This window comes from Lactuca sativa, chromosome 3 (genome assembly GCF_002870075.4).
Source record: "Lactuca sativa cultivar Salinas chromosome 3, Lsat_Salinas_v11, whole genome shotgun sequence".
Classification (NCBI taxonomy): Eukaryota; Viridiplantae; Streptophyta; class Magnoliopsida; order Asterales; family Asteraceae; genus Lactuca; species Lactuca sativa.
The window spans coordinates 4,397,714-4,419,190 of record NC_056625.2 but is presented as its reverse complement, the minus strand read 5'-3'; positions in this window follow the sequence as shown (position 1 = coordinate 4,419,190).

Here is a 21,477-nt window from a genome sequence, read left to right as displayed (position 1 = left end):
TATTATGAGAGTCGGTCCGTTGATTATAAAGGTGATGTGCGAAAAAATAAAAATAGCTCCCTATAATTGTTCGATATATATAAGAAAAATAAATTTAAGATAATGAATTTTCATTGGGGAAAACGTTAAAGTAAAAAAATTAATTAGAAAGAGGCATATGGAATTTTAAAAAAGTTCATGGGCCAGTACTTGTGTAACTTCTAGAAACTAATTCGTTACAAGAAGTTGGAAGGTGTAACATACTATTTTTCGCAATAAAACTTTTCTATTTTTAAATAAGATAAAATATCATTTTCATAACAAAACCATGAAAACATTTGTTCCAAAAGACAATCATCCAAATCAGAATATAATAAAAAAATGCGGAATCACAAAATATTAAAGTTATTAATGAATGTGCCTAGTCACGTTCGTCTTCCAACAATCATTAGAAGTATCTCACTAGTACAAAAATAACTTACGGGCACACCAGGAAAGTGTGACCATATGCGTATAGTGACATTTTATTTTTTACTGAAAGTGTGACGGAAGGTGACGTCATCATATGGGCCTTCTGGTTACTTTAAAATGCAGTGTCCGCATGATATAAAAACATGTGACCGTATTATAAAAGTGAGGCAATTAGGTAGGGAATTTTGTTCCTAAAATCAATTATTTTATCCAATATTGTGGCGTTAAACATTCAGTAGATATGGTTATTTATTAATTATCGTGACTGTATATCACCAATTTGCAACATGCATGTTGTTTTAGTGATTTATTAATAAATTGTCACACAGTTTAAAGTTTATTAAGACTATTGGGTATCTTTTGCAGACATGCAATTACGGTGAACATGACCATTTTCCCTAAATGGCCACTTAATTAATTTCATAAGTGTCAATTTGCTAATAATTAGCCATAAAAACAATCAATTTTGGTGATTATTGTTTATCGTATATAGACAGACAATTAAGTGAAACATGTAAGTATTATAAAGACACACATTTTATTAAAATTACGGATTTAATATTAGCTTATGGCCATATTAGTATTACTTATCATTACCGATGTTATCATTCATATATATAAAAAGTCGTAACTATGACAATTTTATATCATTTCGACATAGAAAATTAACTAAAAAATAACTGTAATTGATTTATAGACACAATAGTGTTTGTAATTGTGACCATTCAGTTTATTACCACAAAAATTGGTTATTAGTACAGCCTATTTTATCATTTAGACACGCAAACATTTTGAGTGTGACTATTGTTTGTACTACAATCATAGACAGTTATTTAACTTGTGGTCATTAGTGTCCTGTCAACACATGTAGTTTAGATATATATGGCTATTATCTTCCATGTTGTCACATTATTTGTATTTTAACATGTCATTTTTTATATTTTGACACACAAATATTATCTAAACGTGACAATATAAAAACTATTAGTCACGTGAATACTGAATTTAATGAAATGTGGTAATTATTTGACACATTATTTTTTTGACGTTATTGTTTAAGTCACCGTCACAAAAATATGAGATAAACATGATCTTAAAACACTTGTAGACGTGTATTTAGTTTATATCATTGCTATTGTTAACTGTTTAACGACATATCAAAAATTATGTAAAATGACAATTATATAATTTTTCATACATTGAAAAACTTTAAAACATGGACAAAGTTATATTATAGGCACATGCAAATTTTGAAGTGTGATTATTGCTTAAAATTCATTGACATTAACTCAATTTGTATTGTTACTTTTGCTATACTTCAGATACATCAAAACAATAGAAATGAAAGTAACCATAAACCAATAATTTGAAACGATAAAAAACTGATATTATTAATAATTGAAACACAAATTCATACATAAGATCCCTAATGTAAATCTGTTGGGCTGAAGATAGTTTTGATGTTGCGTCTTTTGGGCTCGTTGATTAGCCTTGTATTCTGCGGTTTGGGCCTGTCCAACCGAGAGCCTTTTATGTATTGTATATAAGTTAAATGCTTGCATGCATATTAGGTTAAGATTCCAGAGATTATCGAAATAGCGATTGATCAAGAGTACTTTATTTTTCTGTAATCGTTCTTGTAATCTTCTAATCCTTTACAGTTGATGTTCTTAATCGAGCTCTTCTAAGGATTTTATTTATTCATTCGACACGTTTGATTCAAGCTGTTTGTTCTTATTATTGCGTTTTTACTGTTTCATATTCATATACTTGTTCAAGATCTAATCGATCTTCATAGATTAAAAGTTACTTTTTAATCCCATCAATTGGTATCAGAGCGGGAGGCTGTGTAATCGATACACATCTTTTCTGTGAAAAAGATTTCCATTAGGGTTTTCCGCAATCATCGATATTTATTGAGCCGTCATCTTAATTGACGTATCTTAATATTTATTGTCTTGCCCTAATCTGCTTTATTACAAGTCTGATCTTTGAACAGGTTTTTACGATCATTATGGACGCAACGCAATCAAACCCTATTAATATTTCCAACAGCATCGGTTCGACGACAAAGATTCCAATCCTGTACACCCATGACTATGAAGTATGGGCGCATCATTTCGAAGATTACGTGATTGGATCGGAGGACAATGGTTATCTCATCTGGGAAGCCATCATCAATGGACCGTTTTCTCATTCTGCAACATCCAGAATCATTAAGACGCAAAAAGAGTACAACGATCTGCTTAAGGACGTGACGGATATTGCGCAAGATGAAAAAGACAAATTTCAGTGCAATATTAAGGCGCTAAGGTTGATCAGATTCGCCCTTCAGTCCGACACATTCAGACTAGTCAGCTCATGCACTACGGAGAAGGAAGTATGGGATAGACTTCGTGAACTGTATTCCACAGACGAAGATCTTGAACATTCAATCCAAACCTTGCTTCTATCTGAGTTTGGAGAATTCAGGCAAGGGGCCGAAGAAACAGTGACCCAGACGTTTGATCGCTTCAATTATCTTCTCAGCAAGATGATCAAACACGACATTGAAAGGAAGCTCATCGAACAAAAAGTGACTTTCTTGAACGGACTGAGATCTGAATGGAGAGCAGTTGTTTCCACAGTCAAAGCCCATGAGCAGTTTAAATCTTACTCTTTGGCGAAACTGGTGGGTATTCTAAAGTCCCAAGAGAAGATTGTGGTTCAAGAGAAGAACGTTGTGTCTAGTCTTGGTTCGTTGGCCCTCCTATCTAAAAGTAAAGTTGTGATGGAGGATGAAGAGCTCAACTTGGAAGAATATGACCTCACAACTGAGGATTATGCCATGATGGTATCCAATCCTAAGAGGTTCATAAAGAAGAGATTCCCCAGCAACAAAAACCGAAATTGGCAAGGGAGTTACAGCTCTGAAAAAGCAAACAATGAACCGAAGGCTGAGGAGCCCAAGAAGGAACCGAAAGCAGATGGCGATTCTGGAGTAAGCTGTTTCTATTGTGGTGGCAAGAACCACTATGCTAAGGACTGTGTTCTTAAGAAGATGGCTGAAAAAGACGATGGAAATGATGAGGAAGCCGTGCTGCAGAAGAGATTGGATGAGTTGAGAAAGAAGAAGTCTACCGCTAACCCTTCTGTTAATGCTCTTATTGTGCAGGGTTCGGTTAATGACGATGAGTTCGGTAGCACAGAAGTTTGGTCTACTGACTCAGAAGACGAAGAAGTGAGGAAGCCTACTCATGGAAAGGCTTATGTGGCAAAGGAGGAAAGCAGTGGTGGAAAATGCTTCATGGTGACTGACGTATCTCAAATGAGGGGATACAATACCGATGGAGGAAGCGATGGACCGAAGGTACAGGAGGATATGTGCTTTACGGCCAAACCACTCAGCCAGCAGCTCAATGAACTCGATGAACTGATAAAGAAGGTACAATCTGTTTTCATTTCATCCAAAGTACCATCATCCTCATATGAGAAAGAACTAAAAAATGTTAATACAAGAATTTCTCATTTAGATAGTAGCTTAACTCAAACTCGAGTCACCAATTCTAACCTGACTGATCAATTAAGCAGGGTGGCGTCGAAGAGTGAGGAGCGGCGAATGTGGATTGAGTTAAAAGAGTCGGAATTAGTTAAAGTTAAAGACGAAAACATTTATTTGCAGAGAGACAATTTGAAATTGTTAAAACAACGAAATGTTTTTTGTTTAATTGCTAAACGTTTATATTCCAATATTACTCAACTTCACTTGGATTGTGAGATAGGCCAAAAGATCCATCGCATGATTTTGCCCTTCCTAGAATTTAAGGAGGATGAAATCGATGCCGAAGCCTACAAATGTGAGTGTGTGATATCGTCTGATGATGTCAATCCGACTTACATGTATGGACTGGACAAAATTGAGTCCTTCATTAAATCCAAAGACCACAAGGACATGCTCAAAAATCTTTTGGACGAAAATGACCGACTTAAACTGAGAACCGAAATCATGCAAAAATTTGACTCTCTAAACGCCAATGTAAGCTCAGAAAACAAAATCGATGTTGAAAATGCATCTGAGCTTAACGAGGACGAAAACATGAGTGAAATTTCTGTAGAGGATACGGTTGACTGCTCAGAATTTGTTAAAAGCGAAACTGAAAACCACAAAAATCTTATTTCTGAAAACTCTGTGGAATTCGCTAGATTGTCCCAACAAAAGTCCCTGAAATTAGTAGAAAAGGCTGTTGTGTATCAAAAGGTCAGGACCACTCCAAATCAGGTATACAAGGTGACTGGAGTAACCGAACATCAAACAGCTGAACTCACAGCTATTGTTAACGAAGACAATGCTGATGGCTGTGATGAGTACTTCTGGGAAGCTCCTATTGACAATGCAAACGAAACCGTTGGCTTGTCTGAAAGAACCTCCTGGATGAGCAAAGGAAGATATATCCCTGAACCATTAAACAAACCGGATAACTTCAATGAGCCAAGTACCAGTGGCACGAAAGATATTCCTCAGGAGAATGATCATTCAGCAAAAGAAGACATTCCCTTTACTCCAACAGCTCAAAGTGAATCTTCATCAGATATTCCTTCCACTTCCTCAGTGCAAACTGAATCATCTTCGGATATTCCCTCTGATCACTCGGCTCAAAGTAAAACTCCTGAAGTTCAAAAGGAACCAGCCAAGGTGACAACAAAAACGAAAGCGAACGTTCATCATCAACCCAAGCAGATGAGGGATAAGAAGATAGAAAGGAACCAAAGATACAGGAAAAACCTTTCTGAAAGGAAACAATTCTGGCACTCCCAGAATGCATACTATTCACACAAGGACAAGAATCTGAAGTATGAAAACAATCCTGTAAGAAAGCCTGATAATTCCACCAACCGAAAGCCAAGGTTCGGTTCGCAAGAAAATACCAACCGAAAGCCAAGGTTCGGTTCGCAAGAAAATACCAACCGAAAGCCAAGGTTCGGTTCTGAAAAGTATTTCAACCGAAACCAAAGGTTCGGTTCCAAGAACAACTCCAACCGAACTCAGAGGTTCAGCTCAGAAATCAAAAGAGAACAAGACTCGAAGGTCAGCCCCTCCAACGATCAAAAGCAAAAGGGTCACCTAGAGTCATCAGCCAGGAAGACATCTCCATCCAAATCCTCTCTTCCTAATTTTTCTCGTTCTTTTACTTCCACCCATTCATCTCCATCTTGCTCTAAAGCTAATCCCACATGTTGTCAAAAACCTCATCCATCAGCTGAACAGAAGGGAAAGCAGAAGGTCGATGAATCCAAACCTGAGTCCAAAGCGAACAAACCCAATCCTAACAAAATAAAAGTCTTTACCATTAAAAAGAAAGATGAAACAACTCTAATTAAAAGAACATATCTAGTTGACTTCTCTCTTACTATTCCCGTTCCCATGAAAAGCTCACATGGACCCAAGAAACTTTGGGTTCCTAAATCTGCTTAATTTTTGCAGGTTATAAGTGACGAGCAGTTTGACGAAGAATGGTACATCGACAGTGGCTGCTCGCGTCACATGACAGGGAGGAAAGAGGAGCTCAGGGAATACAGATCTCTTGCAAATGGTGTTAACGTCAAGTTTGGAAATAACTCTTTCGGCACCATAAAGGGATACGGGATGATAACGAATGGTGACTTTACAATAAGGAAGGTGGCCTATGTGGAAGGACTTCAACACAACCTCATCAGTGTATCTCAGCTTGTTGGAGGTACAGGTCTCAAAGTTTCATTCGATGATGAAGGTTCTGAAATCATAGAGAAAAAGACAAAGAAAGTGATTCTGAAATCAGAGCGAAAGGGTGAAATGTTTCCTCTAAACATGAAACCCATCAAAGGAAACCCAGCCATATGTCTGCTATCAAAAGCTCAATCCGACGAAAGCTGGTTGTGGCACCGAAGACTCTCTCATCTCAATTTCAAAGATATCAACCGACTTGTAACTGGAGGTCATGTAAGGGGTCTTCCATTGCTCAAGTTTGACAGAGAGCATCTGTGTGCTGCATGCGAAATGGGAAAGCAGAGTCGTCAAAGTCACCCATCCGTAATTAACACAAAAGTTGTTGAACCACTCGAATTGCTTCATATCGATTTGTGTGGTCCTTCATCTATCGAAAGCATCGGTGGTAGCAAGTATATTCTTGTCATCGTTGATGACTTCTCACGTTTTACATGGGTGTTCTTTCTAAAGCTCAAATCTGAAGCGACTCAAAAGCTGAAAGTGTTTATCAAGCATATTGAAGTCCAGCTCAAGAAGGTCGTTCGAAATATCAGGAGCTACAATGGTCTCGAATTCAAGAACAGGGAGTTTGAAGAGTTTCTTGCAGAAAAGGGAATTAGTCATAATTTCTCAGCTCCCTACACACCACAACAGAACGGAATAGTCGAAAGACGAAACCGATCCTTGTGTGAAGTTGCCCGAACTATGCTAAGTTTCGCTTCCTTACCTCTTTATTTTTGGGCTGACGCTATTTCTGCTGCTTGTTATACACAGAACAGGTCCTATCTCAATAAGCGATTCACGCTCACACCATATGAGATAATAAATAACAGAAAACCCAATGTAAAATTTTTCCATGTGTTTGGCTCAAGGTGTTTCATCTTTAACTCTAAAGAACACCGCAACAAGTTTGATGTCAAAGCCGACGAGGGAATCTTTCTGGGTTACTCACTCACATCCAAGGCGTACAGGGTCCTAAACAAACGTTCAAGAAGGATTGAAGAGACATACTATGTGACCTTCGACGATAGCTATGTCAAAAAGCTACAGGCCATAGATGACACTGCTAGGGAAATCTTTCCTCAAACTGGCCAAATCACAGTCTCAATCGCCAATTTGTACGAGCATTTTCTGGAACTCTTTGACGAACCGGAAAAAGCTTCTCTCTCAGAAGCAGGTGCAGCTGACGACAAAATTGATCATATGAAGCAAATTGTCGAAGATGCTGCAAAAAGAATGCATGAAGGAGAATCGCCCACTGATGAATCTCCAACCAACACTGCTTCAGTCGAGGGGGAGCCAAGTTCTCATGTCGAGGGGGAGCCAAGCTCACAAGTCCAGGGGGAGCCAAGCTCTACTACTTCAACCGAAGGTCCTTCACCAACCGAAGGTGCATTTCCAACCGAAGATACCCCTCCAAACGAAGGTGCTTCAACGCCTGAAAATCCAGCACCACAACAAACCCCTGAACCTCATGTTTCTCAAGACTCATCATTTGAGGGGGAGCACGAAGATATGACGCTTGATTACGATAGCCAATCTGAGCCAGAAGAGATGATCAACGCTGAACTTGATCCAACCTTCGATCCGAATTACCCTCCTCTTACCAAATGGACCAGAGATCATCCTATCTCTCAAGTAGTTGGTGATGTATCTGAAAAGGTTCTAACCCGATCTCAACTGAAGGCAAAACAGACATCCTTATTTTCAAAGGTAGAGTTTTGTATGTTTAACTCATTCGTATCAAAAGTTGAACCGAAGACAGTGAACACTGCCCTCGATCACTCTGATTGGGTTCAAGCAATGCAAGACGAACTGAACGAGTTTGAAAGGAACAAAGTCTGGCGCCTCATTCCAACTCCTCCAGATGCTTCGGTTGTTGGTCTTAAATGGGTTTTTAGAAACAAAATGGACAAGGAAGGTAATGTCATAAGGAACAAGGCTCGTCTGGTGGTCAAGGGATACTGTTAGGAGGAAGGAATAGATTACGAAGAAACGTTCGCTCCAGTAGCTAGGCTAGAATCTGTTAGAATATTTCTGGCCTATGCTGCTCACAAAAACTTTGAGGTTTTCCAAATGGACGTCAAGTGTGCATTTCTCAATGGAGAACTCGAAGAAACTGTGTATGTGGAGCAACCTCCTGGGTTCGTGAACGAAAAGCATCCAAATCATTGCTATATTCTGGATAAAGCTGTGTACGATCTCAAACAAGCTCCGAGAGCCTGGTATGAAACGCTTACTAAATTTTTAAAGATGTCTAAATTTAAACAAGGTTCGGTTGACCCAACCTTCTTTCGCAAAAAGGAAGGTAACCACCTTATGATAGTTCAAATTTACGTTGATGACATCATCTTTGGCTCCACGAATCCCAGCTTAACGGCTAAATTCAGAAAGTTGATGGAGACTAAGTTTGAAATGAGCTCAATGGGTCCTATTAACTTTTTCCTTGGTTTAAACATAAGACAGGGACCCGAAGGCATCTTTATTAATCAGGAAGCTTACACAAAGACTCTCCTAGCAAAGTTTGGCATGATGGGAGACTCAAAAGTCAAAGTCCCAATGGCATTCGGCACCAAGCTTACCCCATCTCCAGACAAACCGGCTGTCGATATCACGCTTTATCGTCAAATGATAGGCTCATTGATGTATCTAACTGCTAGCAGGCCTGATATCATGTTTTATGTATGTTATTGTGCTCGATTTCAGGCTAACCCACGCGAACCTCATATGCTGGCAGTAAAGAACATCCTACGCTATCTCAAGCGAACCACCTCCTTAGGTGTATGGTATCCATCCAATTCAGGATTCTTCGTTCAAGCCTATTCCGATGCTGACCTTGGAGGATGTGGACTCGACCGTAAAAGCACAACTGGTGGCTGTCAATTTCTTGATGGGAAATTGGTCAGCTGGCAATCCAAGAAACAAACATGTGTGTCGCTGTCTACTGCCGAAGCAGAATACATTGCCGCTGCATCCTGCACATCACAAGTGATTTGGATCCAGAGTCAACTTCGAGACTATGGACTCAATATGAAGAAGATCCCACTATATTGTGACTCTGAAAGTGCAATTAGGATCTGTCATAACCCAGTGCAGCACTCTAAAACCAAACACATAGCACTGAGGTATCACTTCATCAAAGATCATGTGGAAGATGGAAATGTCGAAGTTCACTTCGTAAGAACCATTGATCAACTGGCTGACGTCTTTACCAAAGCTCTTCCGGAAGCTTAATTCAATAAAATATTGCAAGGGCTAGGAATGATGGAATCAGAGTCAGTACCTCACACTACCTCTCAACCTCAAACGTAAGAAGCGAAACCAACCGAACGTTCGGGTTCGGTTCAACCATCTCACTCGCTCATTACTTCAAAGGTAGTTTTTCTGTGTTGTATATTACATGTACTATTTTGTTTTTCCTTATGTTAAAAGAATTTATTTCTTGTATCTCTAAAATTCCTTAGTTTCTCAAAATTTTCCAAAACCGAAACCTACCGTAGGTTCGGGTTTGGTTTTTCAAAATTTTGTGGAACCGAAACCAACCGAAGGTTCGGGTTCGGTTATTCAAAATTTTGTGGAACCGAAACCAACCGAAGGTTCGGGTTCGGTTTTTCAAAATTTTGCGGAACCGAAACCAACCGAAGGTTCGGGTTCGGTTTTCCAAAATTTCTAGAACCGAAACTAACCGAACGTTCGGGTTCGGTTTTTCAATTTTTTTCTCAGAGTTTTTTTTAAGTCTTTATTTTATTTTAACTCTTTTTTTTTTATCTACAATTTTTTTTATTCTAAATTTCAAATACTCCAAAAATATTTTATTTAATTTTTCTTTGTGTGCTCGTTCGTTCATGGGGATATATTTGATAAATTACTTAAGTGTCCCTAGAAGCATGCTGCTGTATGTGTCCCAAGCCTCATAAGATTTTGAATAATAGCCTTCATGACCTGGTATACACAAACCTTGTCTTCCCAATGAGGCTAACTCATTTATTCTAATCGTGAGCTACCTCACACTCTTCTCACATGAGTTAAGAGTCTCCTGCTTGGTCCTTATTTTCGCAGCAGAGGTACTATGTTCTCTTACACCTTCCCCATTGCACTTCTCCATTACATTCGTTTCATCATTGTAACCCTTGAGACTCTCAGTAACTACCACTGAGGTTTATGGTTACACAACATCTGTGTTTATGATCTTAGTTTCGTGCCACTACGAGCTGAGTGAAACCCAAAATTCAACACCAACGAATTGACGGTGACCAATTAATTTGATCAAGATTTCACCAATGAATTGACGAATGTACCCTCATGGAATCTCAAATTTTCTTTTGTGTGATTCCAATGAAATTGTTACACACCATAACATTTCTTCCCAAGGGATCCAGTTTTTAAATTTTCTTTATCTGAGATTTCATATTATTCCAAGCCACTATAAAATCCACTCCTACCTACTTGTTCAACAGACTACACCGGTCTCACAAGTACTTTGTTCTCTTTCGTTCTTATATCAAGAATTGAATTGATGCATCAAAACGAAACCACCCTTAATTGACCTAATTAAAAGAAGCCTTTCAACATTTATTTATAAATGTTTGATCGTAATTCAACGGGATTCCACATTAACACTTTGAGGTCCTTCTTGACCTTGAAGGAAGAGATTCGTGCCCGGGATCATCAGTTTCGTGTCCTAATGGACATCACAGATTATCATAAAAAGAGTTGCTTTATTTCTTTCTTTTTTACACTCTTTGCACGAAAATCCTAGATTTTCAAAAATTCCGTTACTAATTATTTTACAGGCTGGATTATTACTGAAGGGTTACTAATGAAGTTGTGGCCAAAAATTAGCCACGTGGGTCATTAATTGAAAACAGCTGATTAAAAGGGGAAAAGAAAAAATGTTGCTGACTCGGCGGGAGTTAAATGGATAGAAATTCAAACGACGGTAAAAAGGAGGGCGCGTGATTTTGAAACGGCCGCGCTTTTTCTGACACTTGAGGACGCGTGTGCAATATCGAAGCGTCATACCTCTGGAGTTACAGGCGCGTGTGGAAATGGAAACGGTTCCTTTCTCTGAACCGGCGCTTATTGGGCGGCGTAATCCTAGGAATCTGACACTCTCTCTCCTACGTGATCATCGCACGCCCCAACTGTCACCAATCAGTCACTCAAAAACTCGTTTCATATTTCCATAAGAGATTTGAAACGATTTTTCTCTCTCCTCTCCCACTATAAAAACCCATCAAACACCACCTTTTACCTCTTTACTGCCCCCATAATTCCCAAAGCAAAATACTTCCAAACACTCTCCCGTTCTTCTTCTTCTCCAAACCTGCAACAATGGCTGAATCTTCATCTGTTCATGCAACTTCTCAGATTCTTCCTATCCGACCCCAACAATGCCTTGTCATTGATCTGAACCCACTGGCGTATGATCCCTACATGTCGCCGGTCATAGAATGCCTCAAGTACTCCCAGCTTGCTCCTGCACTGTCGAGAATTGAAACGGTGCCGATGGTGGCCTTATCTCAGGTCTATGCGACGACTTACTACGACAAGGCCGTCGACCGGGTATTCTTTGAAGTAAGAGAACACAAGACTTCAATTTCTCGCCCCCGTTTCTGCATTTTGTTAGGGTTTGCTGTTGACCCATCGCGAGTTCACCCGGAGACGATTCCGGTTGGGATGTTCTACAGCATGTTTTACATCATGGGCTACACAGAGGTTCTCACCTCCGTCGCCAGGTTCAAGAAGTCCTGCTTACCGCCCCAGTGGAATGGGTTATTACAGTTCTCTTCAAGGGACTGTCAGAGAGGAGCTCAGGATCTGACGGTGCAAGTCGTCTTTTCCTTTCTATAATGTACGGAGTGTACAATGGGATAAACCTGGATTATGGGTTTGTCCTCTGGCAACAGCTGCTTCAGAGCCTCTCTTCCTCTTCCCGACACTCCGAGGTGTCGCTGGCCCGGTTCTGGATCTTGATCACAAGATGGGCCATGGACAAGTTTGATGTCCCAACTGCTGATGGTGCATCGATGTCTTCTATTGGTACGTTCCATACCAAGAAGATCATCGTCTCAGATGCATCAAAATTCTCATTCATTGGCTCCATCCCGGAGACTATGTATGGAAGTGTGCCCTCAGACAGCAGTATGATCAGGGCGATCAAGGAGTCAATGCCAACTGGTCCGAGGGAACTGACACCGGACATGCTGCGATCGATTCATGATGCCGATAAACCGGTGGCCAGGGGTAAAAAGGCAGAGAAAGGGAAGAAAGCATCCAAAGCTCCAAAGGGACCTTCTCCCAAGAAGCGCAAACAAGCGAAGGCTGCTTCACCCCCACAACCGAAAAGGAGGAAGACCCAACAGAAGCGAAAGCTCGTCATTCCCTCCTCTTCAAGCGAATCCGAAGGTGGGAGTTCAGACTCTGAGGGATCCCAAGGAGACGAATCTCCTCAACGAGGCAACACACCCCCTCGGTCCCCAACCCCGAAGATGGAACTTCATCAATCCCCAGTTCCTTCCCCTCCACCCACAATACCTATTTCCATTCCCACCATAAACCCCACAATTCCTCCAACCTCTATCCCTATACCTCCACCCATATTCACCACATCAACAGAAACACCACCTTTTACCGAAACCCCTCCAGTAACCGAACCTCCTCAAACCGAAACACAACCACCACCCGAAACTAACCCCCCACCCACTCAACCAGAACCAACCAAACCCATAACACCCCCAGCTTCTCCACCACCTCAATCTCCAGAAGACGCCTCCGATGGCGGTGATCAATACCTTGGTGGTGATCACATGAACTTTGATTCGGTCTACTATAGTCCGTTTCAAGTTCAGAGTGATGAGGAGGATGATGCTCCAGTGACACGGAAGCATCTTAGCGAGCTTAACGAGAAGGTTGATCAACTTCTCGCCTCCTCTTCAAACCAGCAGTCATCTTTGTCTGAAGCTGCCCTTCAGAAGATCGTTGACGCCTTCTCCAGGGCTCAAAATGATTCTGTCGCCTCAGCAACTGCTGCCATAAATGCCTCCACCCGAGCCTGTGAGGCCGCGACCAAAAAAGTCGATAAACTATTCAATGACGCTTCTATCCTGCTGCAGTCTTTGCAGGAGAATGCCGAAGCCACTAAGACAACTCTGGAACCAGTTGTTCAACAATTGGCCCAGTTTGTCTCGACGGAGTTATCTTCGTTCGCTACCCTCAGACAAAATCTTAGCGACGACAACTCGGCACTTCGTGCCTCCATCGATGCCCGCTTGGCAAAGCTACAAGAGGATCTTGCGGCAGAAAATTCTCTGATGGACGTCTTGGCGAGTAAGACTACCGCCCTGAAGGTCAAGAGCACGCAGCTTTCCAACTCCCAACAGCAATTGGACACTCTTCGATCCGAGAGGGAGGTCATAAAGACGTGTGTTTCGGATGTCCATGCAGCTCTCTCAAACATCCTGGAAGCACACGACCCCATCCTTAACCACTCAGTGAGGCGTACCCTCGCTGAAAAACTCGCTCCGGCCATGGACCTCTTAAGTAAAATTGAAGGCCTACCCAGTTTTGTGTCCATTCCGAAACAAGGGGGAGATGAGAAGCAAGGATCGAAACCACCTCCTTCCTCCAAAGCGACTCACACAACCGGACCAACCCCAACTGATCATGCCTCGGGTTCGGGTGTGAAGAACAAGGGCAAAAACATAGCAGAGGGAGGAGATGAAGATGAAGATGAAGACAAGGAGACAATTGCGGACATGTTAAAAAGAAAGAACAGTCGCAATGCTAATGACGATGCCAGTCGTGTGGCGCGTGAGGCTGAAGAAGCCGAACGAAAGCAAAAAGAAGCCCACGATCTCCTTGAGAGCCGAAAGTTGCTCTTCCCTGCCTGGACCAGGGATAGCATGATAAAAGAGGCCATAGAGACTCCAAGCATTCTATGGCTCGAGCCGGTGATATCATTCGACTGCAACAACTCTGTAGATTCGCAGTTTGATATGCCGCTGACTCGAAAGGCATTCATCTTCCACACCTTCTCTAACATTTTCGAAGTCCCGCATCCGAACGATGAGCTTGACAGGGAGCTCATTGACTTCTACCTGGAGGCTGCTCGCCCTCAATACCTTACATGGAGCGCCCAGAAGATCGTCAATGTTCGGGTGCTGAAGCCTTATGCCGTGGGGAGATTCACAAACGTTAAGTTCAAGCTCATCCGAGGATCTGCAAGAACTGCCCACATCATCTCCCTGGCGGATCTGCCCAATCTGAATCCTCATGATTGGATAGTCTTGTACAATATCCTGCTGACAGATGAATCTGAATATGGTCCCATCATAGACCATGTCAAAAGGATGCTAGCATGCTATATCATGGAGGTGGCCCTAATGGATCAGGAGGTCGCCACAGTTTTTAAGAAGAAACCGAAAGTCGCACCTGTGGGATCGGCCAGTGATCTAAATCAAATGCAAATGGGCAAGATAGATCCGAGGCGAAACTCTGTGATGTTCACTAGAGCCGAAGGACAGAAATGTCTCTTCGCTTTAGCTGACAAACATCTTTACACTACAACTTGCTTGGAGCACGTCTTATTCATCATCAAGCAGTGTAAAGACAATTCGGCTGATGACATCAAGTACTTCAATGATATGATCAACTGGTACATCCGGTTTAGACAGACCATCCTCTCCATAACCAAGTGTCTGTTCAACACCGTGAAGAAGAAGGTACCAGCTTCAGCCGCCGGCCCAAGTAAGAAGTGAAGGTCTCGCTCCAAATTGACGCAAAGGGGGAGATTGTTGGGCTGAAGATAGTTTTGATGTTGCGTATTTTGGGCTCGTTGATTAGCCTTGTATTCTCCGGTTTGGGCCTGTCCAACCGAGAGCCTTTGATGTATTGTATATAAGTTAAATGCTTGCATGCATATTAGGTTAAGATTCCAGAGATTATCGAAATAGCGATTGATCAAGAGTACTTTATTTTTCTGTAATCGTTCTTGTAATCTTCTAATCCTTTACAGTTGATGTTCTTAATCGAGCTCTTCCAAGGATTTTATTTATTCATTCGACACGTTTGATTCAAGCTGTTTGTTCTTATTATTGCGTTTTTACTGTTTCATATTCATATACTTATTCAAGATCTAATCGATCTTCATAGATTAAAAGTTACTTTTTAATCCCATCAAAATCCATACACATCAAAAAAGTTGATATTACTAATAATTTTGGTCGTATACTAGTGTCAAGGTTTACTCTGTTGGTTCTTTGGTTGTGATAGTTACATGAGTTCCATTAGATTAAACAACCTTGTTAATTGAAATACCCGAACTTGACAGAAAATCAAATCCATTTCTTATATTATGCAGACGTATAATAAGAAAATCAACAAAAATAAACAAAACTCAGAATACTCACAATCAGCTTCGATATAGCCCCAATCTTGTTGCAACCCTCAAATATAGAATTTACTTATTATCTAACAACCCCCAAGTCCCAAGTGAACGTAGACATAGATGGACACTATGATACAATAGCAAACAACACAAAAAAAATAGTAAACCATAAAACATGTATACATCATTTTGTTTTTTCTGCTTTAAACAGAAGAAAAAGGAACTCACATCCATGTTTGAGTGACTCCAAACATAGAGAAACAAAAAAGACATTTTTTTGACATGCATACACCAACTCAAGCTCTCCAAATCTTCTCAAGATTAAGAGGATGAAGGGCCAAAATCTCCAGCCAGACTTATAAAAAATGGTGTTAAAAAGATTCGAATGGGCAATGTTCAAGTATTAACATTGACAAGCAAAGGTTAACTGAGAAAGCAATCATACCTAGATAATTTGATAAAATGAGTCGAGCCTAGACTTGTGCTTGTACTGTGAGATATACACAAATCTTTAGGATGAGTGAAATTAACATAAAATCTAATTAGAATTTAAAACTCACATTTTTTCCACTAGTTTCAGTAGTGGAACCTTAAACGCCATTTTCCCCATCCCGATTGACCTCTGTATGAAGATGATGAATATCCAGATTAGGGTTTTAGTGAGAAAAAAAAACCAGAGCAACAACGGTTCTCAGGAACCAGGTGATTAAATGTGATTGTGGGGTTTTATCTAGTACAAAAGGTGTGATGGTGGTGGTGTTAAGGGAGTGTAGACATCGAGAAAGAGAGATACCTTGGGTAGCACTGATGTGTAACACCTAGTTCAAGTGTTGGTTGTAAAGTTGCCAACTTAGGGAGGTTTTATGCATGGACTCGGCGAGTTGGGGGATCGACTCATTGAGTAGAGTCAAGACATTTTGGACGCGGGTCGGAACTGACTCGGTGAGTCAGATCTGTTTAGAGAAAACCCTAGTTTCGGGGTTTACCCTATATAAACATCCTTATACGCCTTTGTAGCCTTTCTTAACATCATAAAAGAGCGTTTATGGCCGTTAACCCGCTTGTGTGTGAAGTGAGAACATGTGGGAGCTTATCTTTGGGATTGTGGAAGGGATTCTAAGCTTGAAGAAGAGGTATCAAGGGGAAAACGCTAGATCTAGCATCTAATACGTCTTGAGCATCGATTTAAGGTATGAATCTGTTATCTTAAGCCTAGATTCTATTTGAGAGCTTAGGGCCAACTTTGAGGAAATCGAAGCAAGCATAGATCTGGACCTATCACAAGGATATGGTTCCAGATCTGGATCTCCTTAGATCCCAAATATCATAACGTTTCACCTTTTATTATATAACGCCCCATATTCTGGTATGTAATTTAAATAAGTATTTTCAATTCTTAAGGGTTACTCGACGAGTTTGTAGCCGACTCGTCGAGTAGAGATGGGATGATCACGCAAATTGAGTTGGCTACTCGACGATTCCATATGCTGGGACTCGACGAGTCCGTTTGTCTGGATGAAGCCCTAATTTGAAGGGTCTACACCCTATTTAAGCATATTTATGCGCCCCAACCTCGCCTCCATCACCCTCAAAAAATTTGTTATCAAACCTTAGCCTGCTTATAGAGTGTGTGAGTGATTGTTGCCTTGTGAAGGAACTTTTGGTGCATTTTGGAGCAAGTAGAAGAAGGAGAAAGTTGAAGAGTTCAAGGAAGAGGAAGTAGATCCGGAGCACACTCCTTTGTTGTCATCTTTTCTGGTAATAAAGTCTCCATATGGCTTATTGATCTAATAGATCTAGTTTGTCCCCAAATTGTTGATATTAAGCTCAAAACCCCCAAATCCTTTGTAATAAAGCCTTATGATCGAGTTATACTTCAGATCAAGCCTCTCTTGAACTCCAGGAGCTCATTATAGCCACCTATATGCAATATTGGCCTTTTTCCGAACCCTAATTGCTTAGTATATGATGATTTTGGGTATTTTAGCCTTATACCCTGGTGCATGCACATAAAGATGGAAACTTTACGTGTAAAAACAGTCTTAGAAGCTCAGATCTATGTTTTGGAAGCATTGAACTCGATTAGAATCGACTGTATAGTAATAGCATGCTTGGGACTCGACAAGTTGTTCTTCAACTCGGTGAGTTGTTCTTCAACTCGGTGAGTTGTTCTTCAAACTCTATGTGTTGTTCATACGACTCGGTGAGTCACAGACTAGACGTGTTCATATGTTGAAGGAGAACTCGACGAGTTGTTCATACAACTCGGCGAGTCGGATGAAGTTAGACTCGATGTTAACATCGAGGAAGAACTCGTCGAGTCTTTGCCAAACTCGACGAGTAGAAGCGGGTAGAGGACTAGAATGGATGATAGGGACTCGGCGAGTTGACGGCCCAACTCGGCGAGTCCGGTCAACAGGAAGTTTACTTTGACCAGGAAGTTAACTTTGACTTGCCCAGGGGTAAATAGTCATTTTACCCTGAGATTAGTTATCAGTATTTGATTTAGTGTTTATGGGATTTGTAGTCGGGGAGTTCCGGAGTAGCGGTCAGGCAGTTTCGGATTTAGCATCTCGACAGCCAGCGTTACGAGGTGAGTTTTCTTCAAGTAGGAACGGGTCTACGGCCACAATTCCGGCCCGTCTAGTTAGCAGTAGTTCCAGACTTCGGTCCGATGCAGTAGTTCAGGGTGCTTGATGTCTTTGTGATTCAAGCCTGTCTTTGTGATATGTGTACCGGACTTGGGTCTGATGCAGTATGCAGTATATGTGTTTATGCTAGTAGTTTTGATTATGCTATGCTATGTTCAGTCAGTTTTCGGACTTCGGTCCGATGCAGAGGGTAAGGCCGTGGATAGTTCCGAACTTCGGTCCGATGCAGTTTCCGGACTTCGGTCTGATGCAGAGGGTAAGGCCTTGGTTAGTTCCGGACTTCGGTCCGATGCAGTTTCTGGACTTCGGTCCGATGTAGAGGGCAAGGCCCTAGTTAGTTTCGGACTCCGGTCCGATGAGTTTTCGGATGTCGGTCCAATGCAGTGGGCAAGGCCCAATATGTACTTAGATGCTGTTTTATGGTATGTGGTAGTTTGGGGGAGCTCACTAAGCTTCATGCTTACAGTTTTAATATTGGTTTCAGGTACTTCCGCTAGCAAAGGGAAGAGCTTGGGTTGATGGCATCGCATCCACCACATCTTCAGTTTTATCCTGGGAGTTTTATTCAGATACTTTGTTATGATTGATACAGTTTTGTTTTGACACAGTTACTATGACTTTTGAGTACTCATTCCATGTTTCTTATTATATATGACAATGGATGATGTGATTTTTGTTAATATTAAAACAAAAAAATTTGGGTCGTATTTTGGTTTGTTACAAGTTGGTATCAGAGACTTGGTTTGAGGGATTCAGGCATACTTCTGAGTGCATCTGAACTCAAACTAAGGAAATGGTGAAAGATTTTTAAAAGAGAAACATTTTCGAAAAGAAATTTTGAAAAGAACTTAGAAAGTAAAAGATTTTTCTTAAAAAGGGGTGTAGTGCATGCGATCAGCCGAGCTCAAGTAAGTGTTGGGTTTTGAGCATTCTAACACTTCCTAAGTGTACATGCAACCCTAAATACCTTGGATCTATGTTTTCTCTATTATACATGCAAATAAGAACATCCAAGGTATTATCCTAATCTAGCATACAAAAACTATGAATGTAACAAGATAGAATACATACCTCTTGATGTAGCTTGATGTCTTCAAGCTTTAAGAGCTTAGCCCCAATAGTGTGGAAGCCTCAAGTGGAATCACAAATCACCAAGACACCTTGGAATACTTTAGAGAATATGATTACTTGGTTCTCTCTAGTGAAATTGGCTAGCCCTTCTTTAGTGTATCCACACTAGTACCAATTTCACCAACCAAAGACATCTTTATATAGTATGGAGGATTAGGGTTAAACCCTAATACCCATGACCTTTCATTTCCTAGGATCCATGGGTTAAACACTCCATGGACTATCCATGAAAGCTTATCCCAATCTAAATGAACTTGGCCCATTCCATATATATAAGAGTCCATATTTAATTAGTTCCTTTTGATCACTTAATTAATTATAAATTAATTCTTGATCAACACTAATTAAATAATATGATTCCATATTAATATATTAGAACTTATAATATATTAATATTAATCATAAACATACTATTCTCAAAAGATTATCCATATAAATTGTGTCGGTGAAGTGCAACCCAAATGGACCATGCCGGGTCGGGTCAAGTACATACCAAATATTGTTATCGACTTAGACATTAATCCAACAGTCTCCCACTTGGATAAGTCTAAAACTATTATTGCGTATGACTTCAAACCTAACTGGCAATCGTAGCTCTTAAAGCTGCTGTCAAACTCTGATCTTGTCAACGAACTTGTCCATTAGATAAGGGATCATATATTCCTCCATTCTAGATATCATATGGACTGAGACATGGATTATAATCATTCTCTCTGTCCATTTGTTGTTTCCCGATTTCCGATTTATGACGACTGACTAATTGAACAAATCAAATCAGTCCTGGCCCGGCCGAGCACTTCCATTTGTCATCATCAAATCATCGAGGGGCCCACAGATATCGCTTTTATCCCGAAGGTAAAAGGAACGGATAAACTTCGACTCATATGGTTTGTTCTACTACTTGTTGAATCATACACAAAGGCACGTTTTATAACACCGAGTTACCGTATGCGTTTACGTGCAATCAATGTACTATCAACTCATAGTAACAACTCATATCTCTAGGTTTGAAGAATATAAGATATTATCTGTCTCATGATCACTCGTGATAAAATCCATGAAGTGATTCCAATGAGCGCGGGTTGAATCCAATACTCAGAACTTATGAGCACTCATGATTGTTGTAGCCTTGTCCAACACCTTAGACCTCTACAACCCATCATGACAGTCTTAATTCATATCTACTTCCAACATATGACCGACTGTGGATGGTTTGAATAACTTAGTCATTCCGGAAGAATAACCCAGTTTATTCGGGAAGTCAAAACATGCAAAATGAAACACAATAATAATTGAATCCAATATGGTATCAACTCTTTGAACATAAATAAAACACCTTTTATTTATCACCATATGATTACACATTATTCATTGTATACTGTTTCAGCTATCAACTTTATTCTTGAATTTAAAACAATAGTTGTCCCATGCTCCAAGCATGTACACTATGTTTTCTTAAACACTAGTCATGCCACACACCAAGTATGCATACTATGTTTGTCTATGATCCTTACTTTGTGAACTAGATCAATTGAACATAACTTCAATGATTCTCTTTTCACACTCCCAAATCCTTACCGCAAATGCAAGAATTCCAAATTCATGCCATTTACTGAAATCTGTTAGATTCTAAACTTATATGCATTGATCCTCTCGTAATGATTATGCACAAAGTCATAAAGACTTGACAACAAACATTACAGAGCATTCCAAAGGAGATCATCTCCTTGGAAACATCCTTCTTGCATTAAGTTTCCTTAATCTTACACAGATTGAATAATTTCTAACTTTGAAACATTTCCAGATTCCATTTTGACTATCACTTCTGAACAAGAGTTGCCTCCTTACAGATTATGTCAATATGGTCCTTCCAGAATTATCACTATACTTCCAATTGTCCTTGAGTAACCAATCTTTGGTAAACCTTAGTTTGTCCTCGACAATTGTTTAATCCTTTTAGTCATATCCAGTTCTAAACCTTTTCCCTTCTTAATGCCCCAGGCATTTGGAAAATTTTAGAACGGATGAATATAGCACATGTAATCGATCCTATATCCAAAGCATATGGGACACGATTCATAAAGACTAAACCAGTCTTTTGCTATAATATTTCCATTTCAATTTGCCAAGTTCTC